At 44.1% G+C, this 18,979-nt stretch overlaps 1 pseudogene; it reads right to left on the minus strand.

The window, feature by feature from the left end:
- Positions 1 to 9,612: 9,612 nt before the first annotated feature.
- LOC110202231 (non-selective voltage-gated ion channel VDAC1 pseudogene) lies at positions 9,613 to 10,670 on the minus strand (annotated as a pseudogene).
- Between the last annotated feature and the right edge of the window lie 8,309 nt (positions 10,671 to 18,979).

Genomic DNA, 18,979 nt, shown 5'->3' on the forward strand with positions numbered 1-18,979 from the left:
GAACAGCAAGAAAATATATAGGAATATTCATATATATGAATCCATAAAGAGAAAACACAGTTCTCAAATATGTTGCTAGAGGGAATGTATATAGGAGTACTCATATTTGTCAATATACACATAGAACACAGCAATGCTGATCTAAGAGGAGATATGTCTGAATTCTTTTCTATGAGATTTTCCATAGGAGTTAATGTTCTAAACCTGTTTTGCCCTTGGTTGAAAGACCTTTCTACTTCCTATGTCAGTCAGATGTTTCTTAAGGCATTTTTGAGACCCCCTTTTATTCTCTCAACTACAATATACAGTTTATATCAGTGAAATGATCTGGAAAAGGAAATGGCAAACCACTCCAGTATCTTTGCCAAGAAAAGGCCAAATGGAGTCACAAAAAGTCAGACACAACTGAACAATAATCAGTGAAAATTCTTTAGAAAATGATTGTATTAGGGGTGTGTGTGTGATATCTTCAATCCAAGTCCCCTGTTCGATCATTTATAACACATTGGAATAGGTCAGGTTGGAGTTTTTTAATGAAGACCACATCTTTTCATCTCAATTTGTCTGGAAAGGAGAGAAAGGGGGGCTAAGCCAGAAGTCTGGTAGCCAGGTTAGGGATGGTGCCAAATGCCAAAAAGAGGAATTTGCAGTTGTTCCTAAGTTTATTGAAGAGAGGATTGATACGATCATATTTCCCCTTTGGGAATCTAACATCACTAGCACTTATATATTGCTTTATGATTTGCAAATAACTACAAATTTCTCATTTTATCATCACAACAGCTCTGGGTGGTAGGTGTTATTATTATCCCTATTTGAAAAGTGTAGAAACTGCAGCAAATAAAAGGTAAGCAACTTTCTCATTGTCATAAAGTTACCTTGTTGTTCAGTAGTTTTTCAAGCTGTGTTTGATCTTCATAACCCCATTTGGGTTTTCTTGGCAAAGGTTTGCCAATTCTTTCTCCAGATCATTTTACAGATGAGGAAACTGAGGCAAATAGAGTTAATTAACTTGCCCAGGGTCACACAGCTAGTAAGTGCCTAAGGCCAGATTTGAACTCAGGAAAATGATTTTTCCCGAGTGAGGCCTGGCACTCTATTCACTTAGCCACCTAGTTGCCCTAAGGAAAAAAAAACAGCTATCTTAGGCTATATTTAAACTCAGTTCCTTCTGACTACAGGTCTGTCATTCATTCTACTAAGCCACCCAGTTGCCTTTCTGAGCTTGTGTGAGCGAGGAGAAAAGGGAAAGGATGCAAGAGCTAGTGTGCAGGTAGTGATGACAAAACTAGACAACTGATGGGCCATAGGGGCTGAGGGAGAACGGCCTTCATGGGGTAGAGCTGGTGGCTTGGGAAGTGGGGTGGGGAGAGGAGGGCTCAGGCCACACAGATTGAGAACAGAGTTAGGGTGAACGGCACTAGGTTGGGTCAATAGTTCCATCCATCCGTAGGAAAAGGAACAAGTTCCAAACAGAAGGAAGAGGTGTCTTTATATGGTTGGGGGCAGTGGAAAGAGCTCTAGGGAGCTGGCTAACTTGAGTAGCCATTCTGGTCTGCCACTTCTTGATTGAGAATAAAGGTGGGTTTAATTAACTAGATTATTTCTAAACTCCTTTCCATTTCTGGGATATTTCCCTTTCTATTTCCCCTTTTTTCGTGGTCTTCTCCCATTAGAATGTAAGCCCCTACAGGGCTGGGACTGTTTTGCTTGCTTATATTTGGATTCTCAGGGCTTAGCACAGTACCTGGCACACAGTAAGCAATAAATGCTCTATCACTAACGTTCTCTGATTCAACAGTAAAGGTACTCTCTGTAAGAGTGGTTTTGTGGAGAGAGCTCTGGACTGTGGTCATAACCAGAGTCCTTGTATCATTGATTAGCTATGTGACTGTGTCCAAGTAAATAATAGGATCATAGAGCTAGAGCCAGAAAGGACCTCAGAGGTCATTCAGTTCAAACTCCTCATTTTACATATGAGGAAGCTGAGGCCCAGGGAAGTTCAATGATCTGCCTGAGGTCACACCGATTAAACACTGGATGTGGACCCATGTCCTCAGACTCCAAAGCCAGTGTTGTATCCACCCTATGATGATACCATGGCCTGTCAGAAGCTGTGTTATTATTATCTATGAAAGGCAGACAATATCATGTACCCTGCCTAACTTAGAGGGATATAGTGAAGGCTCAAATGAGATGTTTTTGAAAGCTCTTTGAACCCAGAGTAAGCTTTATAAACCTAAGCTGTTGTTAATAACTGTGTAAGTGCCCAACTTCGCTCTTAGCTGGCTATAAAAGTCTCTCTGGTCTCAAGCTTTCTCTTGGGTTGTGCCATTAAAGTGACTGAAGCTAAGTAAATCTCCTTGCCAGTCCGTTCCTCCTAGCCTGCCCCCACTACAAGCATGCACATGTCTTCATCATTCCAGCCTCCATGCTTTCATTCATCATTTCTTCCACCTAGAAAAGCTAATGTGTTGTCTGCCTTACTCTCAATGAGTCACATTCCTTGTCCACTTCAAAATCCACCAGAGTGTAAATAGCACTTGTTTCTGCTTCCCCTCCCAGACTGATTCACTGTGGAGGCAAACTAGGACATCTTTTGTCTCAATTCTTACCTAGCCTTTTAAATACTGAATGGGTGTTGCCTCAGACAAACAGACCTGGGAAAGACCTTAGCTTAAAAAGGCCAAGGTCTCCCACTGCATCCAGGGCCATTACCAGCCTTCTTGACTCACTGGACTCCCATGACTCTGGAAAAGAGAGTGAGGCTGATGACTTTGACCAGCCCTGCCTCACTTAAATCCAATTCACTTGCAAGTCAAGACATCCTCCTCCTCATTGGTCCTTTTTTTAGAATGAAGGATGAACAACAACAACAAGTGTAAATGGCCCTCTGGGTGGGTTAAAATTGTTTCTTGCTGCTACTAGCCAAGTACAGCCTAGGGGGTTATGGTGAGGTGAAGAGCACTTCAGTCAGGGATAGAGTCACATGCTTCCCTCCACCCTACCACCCCACAGGGTAGAATGCAGGGTGGTGGCTCAGAGGAATGGTGGGAAGAGCCTAGGCAGGCTGGGGGATTACAAAGAGTTTTCATAAATAGGAACTACTGTGGCAGCTGTCCAAGGGCTTGTGGGATGATGAGGACAGGGAACATGGACCAGTACCATGAGGCATCTCGAAAGATCAACCAGGGATTCCTACTCAGGATGAGGAAGATGGAATCAAAGCTGTGCCTCATCAGCAAGCTTTCAGGGGAGTTTTAGCAGCCAGTTTCTACCCAGAGTAGGACATGGTTAAGCCTTAAGTGTATCAGCCTTGTACACTAGGAGCCAGGCCTGGGAGAGTGAGTCCATAGACTAGTCTGGCTATGGGATCCACTCCCTGATCCCACAATCCCAGTCCTCTTGTCCATAAGCTTTACTATGCAGAGATTCACCCCACTGGACCTCAAAGGGCTAAGATAATGATCACTGTATATATCTCAGGACACACTGGACCAACGTGGACACAAGCACACTTAGGATGAGCATTAGGGTAGCTGATTGTAGAACTATTCTCCCCAAGAGTCCAGCCTGGACCACAAGAACCAATCCCATAGCTTTCTATCTGCTAGACTTTATTCACCAGATGGCCCATTCCCCAAACATCTCCATCTAATTTCTACTGGTATCCCACAAAAGCAACAGGAGATGCTGGTTAAGGCCACAGACATCTGTCATTAAGTGGCAGATAATCCAGGAAAATGCAGTGTTCTAAAATCATGAGTGAGGTGGAGTGTATAGGTTTCTTTCCTGGTCACCTGTGGCCTTATTTGTTTCATTGATTCTAAGTGCTATGGTGGCTGATAAGTTGTGGATCATGCATTCTGCCTCATATGCCCCTTTCCAAGGTAGGTAGACCCTGGAAAACCAGTAGGATCTGATGTCTCTACAATCCACCAAAGATTGTGCTTATGGGCCCTGTACAGGCCAAAGTATTTGGGATTCAGGGAATGGGCACTGTGTATAGTCAATGGCCTGGCCATCCCACCTGGGTGCAATCCTCATTAGGGTCTTGTGGGAGAGGCTATACTGCCACAGAAATGCATGGTTCCTTTGGGCACTTGCCAGGATAAAGAACTTGCATGTATTTAATATTGAGGAAAGGGCACACCCGCACCCTTAGGGGAATGCCCTCCTTGTGCAGAAAGTCTGGGACTGAGAATTTAGAGTTGGGAGAGAAAATGGTTAAGTCTGGCCCTGATTCCCATTTGAGGAGGAGGCAGGAGTGGAGAGGAGGGGTCTACATTGGCCTGTGATAAAGCTTAAGCTTTCTACGGTGCCATTTGTAAAGCAAGGATGACAAAAGCTGCTGAGCATTCACTGCCCTTAAGGTGGTGACTAATCATAGCCAACGCTCCTCTCTCTACCCCAGGGGAGTTGGTGGACTGCCAGCCATCAGGTTGAGGGTCTGAAATCTCCACGACTGGACACCTCACTTGGCAGGTGTAACCTGCAAGGATTTTTTTTTTTTAAATTTTTGTTTGTGTGATCTTTCCTTTCTCTCTTCTACTGATGAAATCTTTAGAAAGATGTATCTCCCTCTAAGGATTGCTATGCCTGAATCTTAATAGTTTTGTTATTGTTGTCTTATTTTTGTCATTTTGTTTGAGGAAATGATCTTGTTTCTCTCATTTAACCCTTGTCATCATGGGGTGCTTGGGAGCTTGTGCTTGTACTTGGACCCCAATTTCTCCCTAGTCTCAGAAATGCTGTCTCTGATAATCACTCCCCAGCCCAAGGACAGTGTGCCTAGCAATTACTCATGACTGGGCCCCAGCAAGACCCTTATCTCTCTCCCTGGTGCAGCTACACAAAGCTGGGTGAGAGAATGCTGGGTTGCTCAGGCCCCAGCCCTAAGATCATGTTTCTGGAAGCCTTCCAATTCCTTAGTAAACTCCTGTCTTGTGAGAAAGTTTTCCCTTGCTGCAGAGCATTCTCTTATCAGGACACAGAGAGAGTGGGATATCTTGTCTGGCCCAAGGAGTTCTGTCCCTGGCTGGCCCAAGGGCTCTTCCTCCTGCCAGATTCCCAAGATCCTCTGACAACGCCCTCCCTGTCTGGTATACTCCGTACACTTTCCCATCCATAGCTCCCAAAGACACCTGGACCTTTAGATTACCTATTTAGTATCCCTGGCATTCTTTTCCCATGCCCTTTTCCATATAAACCCTAGCTCCATCCTCAGTCTCTTGCAGGTTTCTTAAGAACACTTGCCTGCTGAAAAGCGTAACAATAAACTTTTTGCCAGCTTGACTTAAAGAATGCTTCAGTCTGTGAATTCATTCCAGACGACCCCATCCTGTATTCCAGTCTTTGAGGAATCTCAACCTCTCAGACCGCAACAGTCACACCAATTCTTTGGGATGACATTATTTAGTCTGCAAGTTTGAATCCTTTTTGATTGCATCACAGTGAGTAACAGATGGGTCTAATCTTTTTGCTTTGGTTTCTAAGGTTTTTTTTCCCCTCTCCTCTCAGTTTCTGTCTCACCTCTATCTCTGTCTCTCTGTCTCTCCTTAGGGGGCTCCTGACTCCTCATCTCTCTCCCTCTACTTTAGACAGCAGAGCGTCCTGGGTCTGGGAGTCTCAAGATTCCCAGCCCATGGGTGAACCTTCCCTTCATCTGGGAGCTAACCACCCCTTCCCAGGGCCTAGGAGGAGAAAGCAAGAGATGGGAAGGGGAGAGGAAGATAGAGTGAAGGAGTTTTGGGAGGGGAGAGGTGTGGTGGAGGAGGGGGAGGGAGGCAGGAGGGTCCTCAGAAGACAGAGAAAGAGGAGACATTTCCCTCCCTCCCCAACCCACCTTTGGAGCCCAGGAGGGGTGGGACTGAGGAGTCCAACCCGCCTTAGAGTTGGTCTAGAAGAGGAAGGGGAGGAAGGGAAATGAGGAAGAGAAGGAAGGAGATGGGGGAGGTTGGGGGGGGTGGCAGAAGCTCCCTGTTAACATGGGCTTATAATTACTATACTATATGTTAGAACTTCCCTTCTAAACTGGGAAGCAGGACAATGGAGTTACACAACAGCCAATTAGAAGGATTTCTGAGGCTCAGAGCTGCTTGACATACCGGTGACCCTTTGGGAGTGAATTGTAGCCCAATTTGGAGATGCCTGTAGCTGCCAGAAACCACAGAAGAATCCTTATCACCTCAAGAGCATCCTTGAGCAGAAGCTGCAGACTCAAGACCTTGCTCCTGACTTTCTAGATATCCTGCTCATCTTTTCTTTTCTTTTTTTTTTTTTTTTTTTGCCTAGGCAATCAGGGGTTAAGTGACTTGCCCAGAGTCACACAGCTAGTGAGTATTATGTGTCTGAGGCCCGATTTGAACTCAGGTCCTCCTGACTCCAGGGCCGGTGCTCTATCCACCTCACCACCTACCTGCCCCCCATCCTGTTTATCTTGTCTGTGCTGGAGCCTTGGACTCTCCTTGTCAGGGCGCTTAGCTCATTGTAACAAGAAGTCAGTACCCCTTGTGCCTGGAACTCTCTGTATATATGTATCCCCTCCCTGGATCAGCCATTTCCTTTGTTAGAACATGATATAAGCCATTTCTGGTTTTACCTTAGCTGAACTGTTCAGTATTAGGCTGTCTCCTCCACCTGATCATGTCTGTACGTACTTAATAAAGATTACTCTTGACATTCACAGGCATGGTCTCCCTTCAGTTTTCTTCCCTTTGGGAAAGAGGGATCAAGGGCTCATGCCTCAGTTTACATCTCTAAGGAGACAGAGGGGCAGAGAAGAAACAGTACGGAGAGTTCCCCATCTCGCTCCCCACCCCTACTACTCCTGTATCACTTACTCCCACTCTTGTCCCTCCTCCTCCCCATTGCCATACACAGAAGAAGCTTCCCTGGGCGGGAAGGGGGGGGGGAGCTCGGTTTCTGTCCTCGTCCCTATCCCATCCCCACCTCTAATGCAAATGGAGGAAAGCCAGGCCCCAGAGGCTCCGCTGTGGGGTGAGGGATTCTGTCCCTCCCTCTCTCTCCTTTACGTGGTTCCCCCTAACCCTCCCCAATCTCTTCCTCCCCCACTCTCTCCACCTACACTCCCATCTCCTCCAGCCCCACCCCTATTCCCATCTCTCCAAAATCCTTTCTCCCCCCCCATCCATCCCCAGTTCCCCTCTTCCTCACTCCCTCCCCTCGATGTCCAGACCCCCAGACCCAGGAAGCACCGTTCCTGGAAGAGAAGAGGGTGGAGGAGGAGAAGAAAAAAGGGAGGGCGGGGGGAGCGAGAATCCCGTTCATCTACTCTGTGTCCAGCTCTAAGGTTTCCCTCCTTCCTGAAGCTTAGATTTCATCTGGGCCTGAGGGCGTTCCTTCTAGCGGCTGAGGCCCCGCCCCCCAGCATAATGACCTGGCCACGCCCCCAGCACCCTGCCCGGCCCAGCCCATTGCCCCCAGGTCAGTTGTACGATTGGTCCGCCCTGAGGTCACGGGGTTCTGGTTCCGGAGCCTCCTGACGTTGGCAGGGCCAGGGCCTCCTTCTCATTCAGGGCTGGGCTGAGTGAGGGAAGACTATGGCCTATAGGGCTGAGGCCCTGAGGGCTGTCGTCCCTCCCGCTAATTGCCTAACGTCACAAAGGCCCTGCCTCTCCTCCCGCGCCAGACAGACGGAGGTAAGCCCTGCCTCCCAGTGTGACATCACAGACTCCCTCCCCCTTGGACTCCTCCCTGTCTGGGGAGGGACCAGTTTTGTAAAAGGGTTCAGACTGAAGCTTGAGGTCAGGCCCCGCCTTTGTCTTACTGGCTCCCCACAAAATTGCTAGTGTCTCTGTGAGTGTGAGGTAACCCAAGCCCTGGACCATCCCCCCGCTCCTGGGGCTCCCTCCTCCTCTCTCCCCAGACCCCCGAAGTGGTACACATCATGGAGGTGGACTGCACTTATCCCTCTCTCCCTCTCTCCCTCTCTCCCTCTCTCCCTCTCTCCCTTCCTTCCTGCCCCCCTTTCCTTCCTTCCACCCTTCCAATGTCGCCAGCCCTGCCCTTCAGACTTAGGAGTCCCTGCTGAGGAAGAATTCAGTGTCCATGAAGGTGTCAGCTGGTCTCTATTGCTGGTTGCCATGGTGACTGGTCTGTTTCCAAGGAAACCCTGAATCCTGTTGGCACTCACTCTAGCTAGCTCCTAATCAGACCTGCATCATGTGACCTCTCAGCCAGGAAGAAACATGGGCTTCTTTTCCACTTTGAAAAGCCAGGAGGGCATAGTCCTAACTCCCTTAGGTGCTACAAAACAACAGGAGATATGCACACATTTCCATTTATACATATCGATGCACAGAGAGAGACGAAGAGGCAGAGACAGAGACATACACACACAGAGAGAGAGAAAGACAGAGACAGAGAGAGGAACAGAGAAGCTGAGAGCAGAACAGGAGCTCTGTAAAGTAGCTGTGGGGACAAGACTGGAGCCAGGAGAAGAATATAAACCTGCCATCTATCATGCCATCCGTCCACTGAGCACCTCCCAGCCAGTTTGCCAGTAAATCTGTCCATAGCCCAAATGCATGGCTCAATTCTTGAATTTCCCAAGAAAGTCTGAACAATAAGGAATGCTATGCAGATCGCAAGGGTTTCGAGGATCACAAAGCACCTTTCACATGCTACATGGGGACCAAGGGGCAAGATTCACAACAGAGTCACATCAAATCAGTTTAGAAGAAGGAACCCCAAATAGGCATCTGAGAGTCTTCAATTCCATGAGGAATACAGAGAATAAAGAAAAATTCTATCGTCAAAAACTTCTCTTGCTAGAGAGGCAGTGCACTTCAAAGGCAGAATGAGCCATACATTTTTGGATATGGTCTTTTTGTTTGTTTTAGGTTTCAATATTTTATTCAAGTTGTATTTTTAAGTGGTGGTAAGTACAGCATTTGGAGGGGAAGACATCTAATTCCACACAATATGGAAGATTCTAAAATATATCCATTAATTGCTGAAAAAAAAATTGTGAGAATACAACAGAAGTCCAATTTTGATTCCACATGATGTCACTATGTGAGCACAGTTACACAGACTCTTCCCTGCTTATGGTTCTGTGTCCTAGCAGCCTCTTTATATGTAACTCAGACAAAGTTGAATGGAACCACAATGAGACTGGGAATTAAGTACTACATATTGGCTTAATCACATCAAATTGGCTCCACAACAAAATCATACAAAATGGACACCTAAAGGACTCTGCAGACAACTTTTGGCAGAAGTAACTAATCAAGGCTGGAACAATTCATAAGGATTTGACTTAAAAAAAAGAGTCCCTTTTTCAGACAAGTTTTCACTCCATCAAGGAGTGAGCCTCTTTCTACCCACTTAGGATAGATATGTAGCCAAGTTGACTGCAATGGACCATGAATTCTCAGGGAGTAAAATTTCATTCATTTAATCAGTCCACATTTACTAAGTGCCCACATGTCATTGCCTTCCACTAGCAACTATCTCTAGATAAAAAAGGTGGCTCAATGCACCCTTTCAATCCTTAGAGTATTCTGAAAGCTGTTGTGGGAATCATCACATATCCCCTCAAAAGCCTGGAGCAGAAAGGGCCTTTTTTTCTCAGTCAGGTTTCTTCTGTATCTCTGAAAGGATAACACTTTAAAGCTGTGTCATCTTTAACCTGGAGGTCTAACATGATTGATACATAGCAATACTTGCATCCCAGACATACAACATGGAAAGGTACACTAATTTCTGAAGGTAGCTATCCTACAAAATATTTTAAAATTAAGTGAGTAAACAACTTCTTTTATGGTTGAAATTCCAGTCCTAGACCAAGCTTGTGGCCACCAGCATTGACATTCTTGCCCTCCAGCAAAGCTGATAATGTCCAGTTTGATACCTGGTTTTAGAGTCTGGGTGTAACCTAAGCCTATCCGGCTAGAATTGTTCACGTTAGCAGAGAAAGAGGCATCAGAGTCAATCTGATATTTGGCTGCTATTCCAAAAGGAGTGTTGCTATTTCCAGCTGTCCAGGCTAGGTTGACAGCAGTTTCCAACTTCTTGTTCACCTTCTGATAAATAGAGCCCCCAAACTCTGTGCCATCATTAACATTGGTATGTAGCTGGAATTCATCAGTCTCATAGCCAACAGCAAAGTTGCTCTGGGACACCCAAGATATGGAGGTTTCAAAATTCATCTGGTAGCCCGCCAGCCAGCCCTTATACACAAGTACCACAACTCGTACTGAAGGTCCAGAAATATCAAAATCCATGTCACAGCCAAGACTGATATTTTCCCACTTATATCCTGACTTAATCTTAGCACTTTTTTTCCCAGTGTTAGGTGAGAAGGATGAATCGAAGGTCAGCTTCAGTCCACGTGCAAGCTGATCCTCAACAGTAATTTCAGTTCCCAATGTATTGTCTGTGTTCCGTTTTTCTATGAATGTCAAGACATATTCAGACCATTTGTATTTTGTTTCCAAACTGCCCGAAACTTTGCTGGTCTAAGTGTTTGCTGAACCTGAACTTGTAAATTCCAGTCCATTCTCAGATTTTGTTTTCAGATCCAGTTTTATTAAGCCAAATCCATAGCCCTTAGTAAACACATCCCTGGCAGATTTTCCAAGGTCAGCATAAGTAGGTGGCACAGCCATTTTCTTCCTCTCCTGGCAGACACAGTGGTAGCAGCAGTGGGCAGCAGGCACAGAGGCAAAGGGGCGGCCTGGATGTGGTCTTTATGGGAATTTGTTTTGCATGACTATGCTGGCTAGTCAGTCAATAAGCACCAAGCCAGGAAAAGACCTGGCAGTCCGTGGGGATTCTAGAATCAGCTCTGTACCTCCTCTGCACCATGCCACAGTCCCCAGGCTAAACCCTTAGGCTTCAACAAAGGTTTGTCAAGAGGACCCTAGGAAGGAAGATACTTTGCCGCTCCTCATTGGTGGCCAAACTGCTCTCAGGGAGGGGGCATGGGACAGAGGGGTAACACCTTGGCCCCACCCTTGCAGGCAAGGCTTAGGCCATCTGAGCTGGGGGAGCTAAGGCACTTACTTGCCCTGGAGAAGAGGAGAAGAATGAGCCCAGCCTGGGGCAGCCTTTTCTCCCTGAGGACAGGGAGCATAGGCAACAGAGAGAACTCTCTGGGCTCAGGATCAAGGAGCAAACTCCTGGGCTAGGTGGTTTCCTTGCCCAAACCAGGAAGTTACCACCTGGACATCCAAACTGCCCTACCTGTTAGGAGTAGCACCATCTAGGAAAGCCTAGAGGACCACCTGGTTCAGGATGTTGCCTCTTCTTCACAAACCCATCTCACTGTATGTCTGTGTGGTGTACAAGGACAAGTAAGTCCTCAGCTCCCCTGGCCCATGTAAATCTAGCACCTCAGCATGGGCTCCATTACAGCACACCCTTGGGAGGCATTTATTAGTCGAGGGCCTCATGAGGTCTCTGTTTCAACTTCTTCTACAACCACGCCGGCTCACCCACCCCTCACTCCTTCTTAGGCGAACAGTCACCACCCCTCTCCCTAGAGCAGTAATGGGGTAAGCTGCAGCTTTCTGACTACTGGTGGGAATTCTCAGCTCTCTACCTCACTGTCCCCTCCTACTCTCCTTTCTCATGGTTCAGGCCTGACTTCAGTGGGAACTGCATCTTCTGGGTCTGAGACCACAGGGTGGGTTCCTGGCTGGGGTCGGCTGTCTCCACACCCATCAGGAGAGATGCCTTCACTTCCACAGCCACCAACTGTATTAGCTGCCCAGTAGCTGTCATTACACGGTCCCTGAAAACCAAGAACTCTGTGTGTAGAGGCTGAATGTACCCACCCCTTTCCCCTTCAGGCTATTCCACCTTTGGCAGGAAGGTCAACAACAACCACTAGGAAATGGTGGACTTGGTGCGCCCTCCCTGGAAGCCTTTGACACTGCTGGTCACTCTCTTCTCCTTAATAATCTTTAGGTTTTGTGTGTAGCACATTCCCCTTGTTCTCCTACCTATCTGACCATCTAAATGTTCCTTTTCAGTCTGCTTTGCTGGATCCTCATCTAGAACATGCCCTCTAATGGTAGGTGTACCACAAGGTTCTCTGTGGGGTCCCATCAGCTTGCATGGATTTAATTAGCACCTCTATATAGATGATTTTCAAATCTACCTATCCTTCCCTAACCTCACTGCTGAACTCCAATCTGCTATTTCCAACTGTCTTTCAGACATCTTGAATTGGATTCCGATATATATCTTAAACCCAACATGTCCTAAAGAGAGCTCATTATCTCTCCACTGAAACCCTGCTCTCCCTCTTGCCTTCCCTGTTACTAGAGAGGGCAACCCCCTCCTCCCAGTCCTCATAGTTCCACCCTAGGAGTTACCCTCAACTCCTCACTAGCTCTCACCCACCACATCCAATCTGTTGCCAAGGCCTGTAGATTTTACCTTTGTGACATCTCTAACCTGTGCCCCCTTCTCTTCTCTGATGCTGCCATCCCTCATCCCCTCACACTTGGCCCACTGCCCAGCTGCTGGGGAGTCTGCCTGCCTCCAGTCTGTCCCTGCTCTGACCCATCCTCCATTCAGCCACCAAGTGGTTTTCGTAAAGTTCAGGTCTGATTGTGTCACCCCCTTACTCACTAAATTCCAGTGTCTCCCCTGTCACCTTCACGGTCAAATACAGAATCCTGTTTCTCAATCAAAGCCTTTATAACCTAACCCCACCTCCATTTCTTTCCAGTCTTCTTGGAGCTCCTTCCCTGCTGAGTACTCTGATCCAGTGGTCCTGCCCTTACTGCTGTTCCAAGAACAAGACCTTCCATCTCTCAGCTCTGGGTGTTTTCTTTGGCTGTCCACCCTGCCTGGAATGCTCTCCCTCCCTCAACCCTGCCTCTCCTGGGTTCCTTCAATTCCCAGCTAATATCCCCCTTCTACAGAAAGCCTTTCCCAACACCTCTTAATTGTAGTTTTGTTGTTGTTCAGTCATTTCAGTCGTATCTGACTCTGTAACGCCATTTAGGGTTTTCTTGGCAAAGGTAATGGAGTAGTTTGCTATTTTCTTCTCCAGCTCATTTTATAGATAAACTCATTTTACAGAATTGAGGCAAACAGGGTGAAGTGACTTGCCTAGGGTCACACAGCTAGTAATTGTCTGAGGCTGGATTTGAACTCAGGCCTTTCTGACTCCAGTCCAGCTCTCTATCCACTCTGCCACCTACCTGCCCTGGCACATAATAGGCAGGTTCTTAATACATTTATTGACTGCTTCGCTGATATTGATGCATAAATGTATGCTATCTCTTTAATAATAGGGTGTATGATCCTTGAGAGCAAGACCTGTCTCATTTTTGCCTTTGTATACCCAGCAATTAGCATAGGGCTTGGCACATAATAGGAGATTAGTAAATGCTTTTTGATCAATTAATTACCATTTAAAAATATAGCCCAGGTTTTTGGTGACTTCTAGTGTCCAGAATCAGAAGACTAGTAATAAGAGTAATGTTTTCTGACTGATCAAATGTTTTATATCTGTCTCATATAGAGTCTGAAGTCAGGTTTGAACTTGAGTCTCCCTGACTGCAGGCCCAGTGCCCTCTCTATCCACTGCATCACCTATTCACCAACTGGAAGTAGAGGAACCATATTTCAGTCATGACTCAACTACAACAACTACAGCAATAGCCTCACTTCCTTGTTTGATATTGTTTGTGCTACTGTTATTTATTTATTTTACCACTCTTTAATACTGGTAAAGTTGTAGTGCAGTGCTGTTCTGGTAAATATTTAACAGCTGGCTCTCTGAAAAAAAATATGCACATATGTATACATATGTATATATATGCATATATGTACATAAGTTTACTATCAGTTTTATTGCTACCAATGGTTGTAGCACACAATTTACAAATAATAATAATAGTTACAATTTGGTTGGTTGCCTGTTGTCAAAGAGGCACCAAAATGATGTCACTATGCCAGAGTCAAGTTACAGTATGTCCAATTGTGGCTGACCAGAGTAGCTCAGAATATTTGAGCACAGGACGGCCACAAATAGTCCATGTCAACATTTGAGGTGGAGTCTCTAAATTTGCTCATCCTGCATTTCTCTTGAGCTGTTTCAATTTTGCTTTGCTCATAGAGCATAGCCCTTTCTCTGATGTAGGCACACCATGCTGAGCAGTCCTGTGCCAGTGTCTCCCATGTCACATAATCAGTTCCAAAGTTCTTAAGAGAGACCTTGAGAGTGTCCTTGTATCACTTCTTCTAACCACCATATGAACACTTGCCCTGTGTGAGTTCTCCATAAAATAGTCTTTTTGGCAAGCATATGTTTTGCATTCAAACAATGTATCCAGCCCATTGTAGTTGCATTCTTTGAAGCAGAATTCGAATGCTTGGCAGTTTAGCTTGAGAAAGGACCTCAGTTTCTGGTATCTTATCCTGCCAGGTGATCTTGAGAATCTTCCTAAGACAATTCAAGTGGAAGCGATTCAATTTCCTGGCATGGTGCTGGTATACTCTGCAGGTTTCATAGGCATACAAAAATGAGGTCAACACAACAGCTCTGTGGACCTTCAGTTTGTTCGTCAGTCCAATACCTCTTCTCTCCCATGCTTTCCTTCAGAGCCTCCAAAACACTGAGCTAGCTCTGTCAATGCATGTGCCAACCTCATTATCAATGTGTACATCCCTGGAAAGTATACTACCAAGGTAAATGAACTTATCCACAGCATTCAAAACTTCTCCATTTGCTATAACTGATGGTTCCATGTATGGGTGGTATAGTGGTGGCTGATGGAGCACCTGTGTTTTCTTGGTATTAATTGTTAGGCCAAAATTAGCACAAGTAGAAGAGAAGGTATCCATGCTTTGTTGCATCTCAGCTTCATATGCTACATTTAGGGCACAATCATCTGCAAAGAGAAAATCATGCGCCAACACTCCCTCCACTTTAGTCTTGGCTTATAGTCTTTTCAGTTGAAGAATTTAGCATCAGTGCAGCAGCTGACCTTGATGCAGTGTTCATACTCACGGAAAGCATTTGACAACGTGGCTGAAAACATTATGCTAAAAAGCATGAGAGTGAGCGCACAGTCATATTTCACTCTATTGGTGACTGGGAAAGCATGAGAGCATTGTCCATTATCCAGAACCCGGGCAAGCAGGCCAACGTGAAATTCACATACAGTGCTGATGAACTCTGGGCAACCAAATTTTGAAATAATTTTCCATAAGCCTTCATGACTGACAATATCAAAGGCCTTGGTCAGATCTACAAATGTGCACAGACCTCTCTTCTGCTCCTGGCATTTCTTCTGGAGTTGTCGGGCAGCAAACACCACATTGACCATTCCTCGGCCCTTTCTGAAGCCACATGGGCTCTCAGGTAGATGACCATCTTCCAGGTAAAGGATCAGCCTATTAATGAGGACTCTGGCAAGAATCTTGTCAGCAGTGACTAAGAGAGACTCCTTTGTGATTGTCACAAGAAAATCTATTTCCTTTACCTTTATAGAGATGGACGATGGGGGCATCCTTGAACTCCTGGGGGATAACCTCCTCTTACCACATAACCTAGAAAATTTCAGTCAGATTTTGTATGAGCAATAGACCCCCTGCCTTGTAAATCTCAGCTGAAATGGCACCAAGTACCTTGCCACAGGAAAGGAGCCTAATGGCATTCAAAACCTCTTCTTCAGTGGGAAGTTCAACTAGGGAGGGATTTACTTTAACCTGAGGTAAATGGTCAATGTCTTCAGCATTGATTGATGACTGTTGAGAACACTATGGAAGTTTTCAGCTCATCTCTCTAGGATCATGTCTTTATCACTAATCAATGTGGCTCTGTCAGCACAGAGTAGTTGAGATGCACCATAGGTCTTTGGCCCATAAATAGCCTTCAGGGTATCATAAAAGCACTTTGGATTGTTACTATCAGCATAAAACTGAATTTCATCTGCCTTCTTAGTGAGCCAAGAATCTTGCATCTCTCTAAGCTTTGCTTGTCCTTTACTTTTGATGGAATTAAATGTTTACAATTCTCTTTGTCGTAAATTCCATATCCCCAATTGCTTATTCTCTTATAATGCTTTCATTGATTTTTGAGAAACTCTTATATCTGTAGATACCTTTTTTGCAGTTCAACCATGTTTGTTCAAATGGAGTTGCATCCCAATCTACTCTTTCCCAATAATTTTGTCATCACTAAATCTGCTATATGATTTACTGTTAAACTATTTCTGACCCTCATAAAATTGTATTTGTTAAACAAGAACCTCTTGAAGTTTCAGCTACACTGACAGTAATGGTGCTAACAATCTTTTTAGATCTTAATATACTAACTGGGTTTGGAAAATTGATTGATTCTCCTTTATTATCTACAAAAAAATCCCCAAAATCAGATTAATCAATTATATGTCTTAAAATTTCATTTAAATAAGACTTTTTTTTTTTCACCATCTATCTGTAATGAAGTGTGGTCTTCGTAAGGCCAAGTAGATGGTTCTAATAAATTAAAATAATTAAACAAACTTTCATCATTTGCTCTGTCCAATGAAGGACATAAGTTCATATGTTGTAATATATTTTCTAGTTACGTACTTTTATGAAGGGCATTAAATTAATGGTTTTCATTAAATGGAATGTCTTTAAACTCATCCAACTTAAATCTTCAACTTCAGATTCATGCTTAGCAGCACTTATCTTTAAATTTTTCAAAGCATTAATGAATCATTGGATGAATTTTTGCCCTTTCTGAATATTAGTTAATGTTGACTACAATGCAGTTGAAAATAATGAAAATTCTTCCAGAATATCAATCTAATGATTGTAAAGCCTTGCAGGAAATTAATGTTAGCTAATTTCTTGGCTAAACCAGAACAAGGAGAAGAATGAACCAAATGCATATGTAATAAAGGGTATATGGGCCATGAAGGAGTAGCATCTCCTATACTTCTTCCCAGAAGTGGAGCAATTTTAATAATTTCAATTTCAAGTTATTTCTCTACTATATCTAGCTCAGCTTAATATTTGTGAGATTAGTTATAAATAGAATAAATTTTATCCAGAACTATTTTTAAATTACTTACTTGTTTTATTTTGGATATTGAATTGTCAAGTGATAAGAAAATCAATGATTTAAACATGCCAAATATGATGATTTTGGGAAAATTTTCTATCAACTGCATAGCCACTCTAAATTTTCTTCTTGTTATTGGGGACCAACTCCATCAGATCAAAATGGAATGAAGCTCAACTTCAGATATTCATTATTAAAGCTACAATCATTTATAGCAGAAAATAATATGTTGAAAATGCATTCTGCTATAGTTGACACCAATTATTTAAAATTAACAAATAACTTTACATTGCAGGAGATGATTGGATTTCTCACTGGCTGTGCTTACTTAACAGTTAACTTGTAAAATTCCTCCAAATTTAACATCAGCTCTTGAAATCCTTGTGTAACTGAGCTTCTACACACCACTGCCTCAGTTAAAGTTTGATATGTATTTCATAAATTTCCTTCCAGGTTGAGATCATCCACTTTCTTTTGTGTGTTTCCCCAAGTTTTGCTCTTGTGATTGGACAACAATAATTGGTTACCAAAGACCAGGAGTGTAGAGTAAAGCCTGCTCAATGATACCTCCCCTGCTATTAAGTGCTCACTGGTATCTCACCTCTGATAGGATTTAGAATGGAAGAGGCCATTTTAATGGTGATGACTTAGTCTGAATTCCTATTTGTCACCCTGAAGGACCTCATTGCTTGCTTCATTTCTTAAATTGGGGATTTTATTTGGCTCTGTTTTGCCTCCTGTAACAGTAACTGAGTTGTCGCATGTGCTAAAATCCAATTAAATGGGCTTTGGGATGGGTCAGAGTGTAATATACTTGGATTTGGATGGAAAATGGCTGGCACAAATGGCAATATTTGCTTGCCTTCACACTTTCAATGAGTTGCAATATACTTGGACACTAGAAGTAACAAAAACACCATGTCATTTTCCTCAAAAACAATTAATTGTTCCATGAGCGTTTCTTCAGCACCTACTGTGTGCCAGGAGCTGGAGAGACAAAGACAAAAGTGTAATAGCTCCTGCCCCAAAAGAACTCACATCCTATTACTGCAGAGAGCATGTACATATATGTGTCTACACACACCATCAACCAAAGACAAGGAAATGGGGATGGGTGAGTGAGCTAATAGCTCAAAGACATCGGGAAGGTCCTCATTTAAGAGGAGGTGGCATGTTACCTGAACTTTGGCAGAAATGAAGGGTTCTAAGAGGTAGAAGTGAGGCTGGAATGTCTTCTGGGATTGGGGCACAGCCTTTGTAAAGCCTTGTGGATGGGAAATAAGGTGTCACGTGTAAAGAATGAGAAGACAGATGGGTTTGGACCATAGAGTCCATGAAGGGGAATAGAATATGAAAGGCTAGAAAGGCAGGTTGTGGTCAGGTTATGAATGGCATTCAGTGACAAAGAGAGGAATCTGTATTTGATCTTAGAGTTGCTAGAGGGGCCGAGGAGTTTATTGAACAGGGGAGTGGCGTGAGCAGTTATAGAGTATAAGACATCTTGTGGAGCAGAATGGAGGATAGATTGCAAAGAGGAACATTAGGCAGGGTAACCAGTCAGGAGCCTATGGCAATTGCAGGTGAGAAAACATGAGATTGTATGAGGCTGTGAGCCACTTAACAAGCAATTATATTTTTTTAAGATTTAAAAGATATTATTATTTTGCCTATTTACATGCCAACAAAATCAGTAACTGAAATGAAATAAATGAATATTTGCAAAAATATAAAATGCCCAAATTAACAACAAAAGATAGAGAATTTAAACAACCGTATTTCAGAGGAAGAAATTTAACTAAGTTGGATTTATGCCAGTAATGCAGAGCTAATATAATACTAGGAAAACTATCAACTAAATTAACCATATTGGTAACAAAACAAAAATGGTTGTATCAGTAGGTGCAGAAAAAACCTTTGACAAAATGCAACAGCCAC

This window comes from Phascolarctos cinereus, unplaced genomic scaffold, assembly GCF_003287225.1.
Source record: "Phascolarctos cinereus isolate Bilbo 61053 unplaced genomic scaffold, phaCin_HiC Scaffold_6;HRSCAF=336, whole genome shotgun sequence".
NCBI classification, from domain to species: domain Eukaryota; kingdom Metazoa; phylum Chordata; class Mammalia; order Diprotodontia; family Phascolarctidae; genus Phascolarctos; species Phascolarctos cinereus.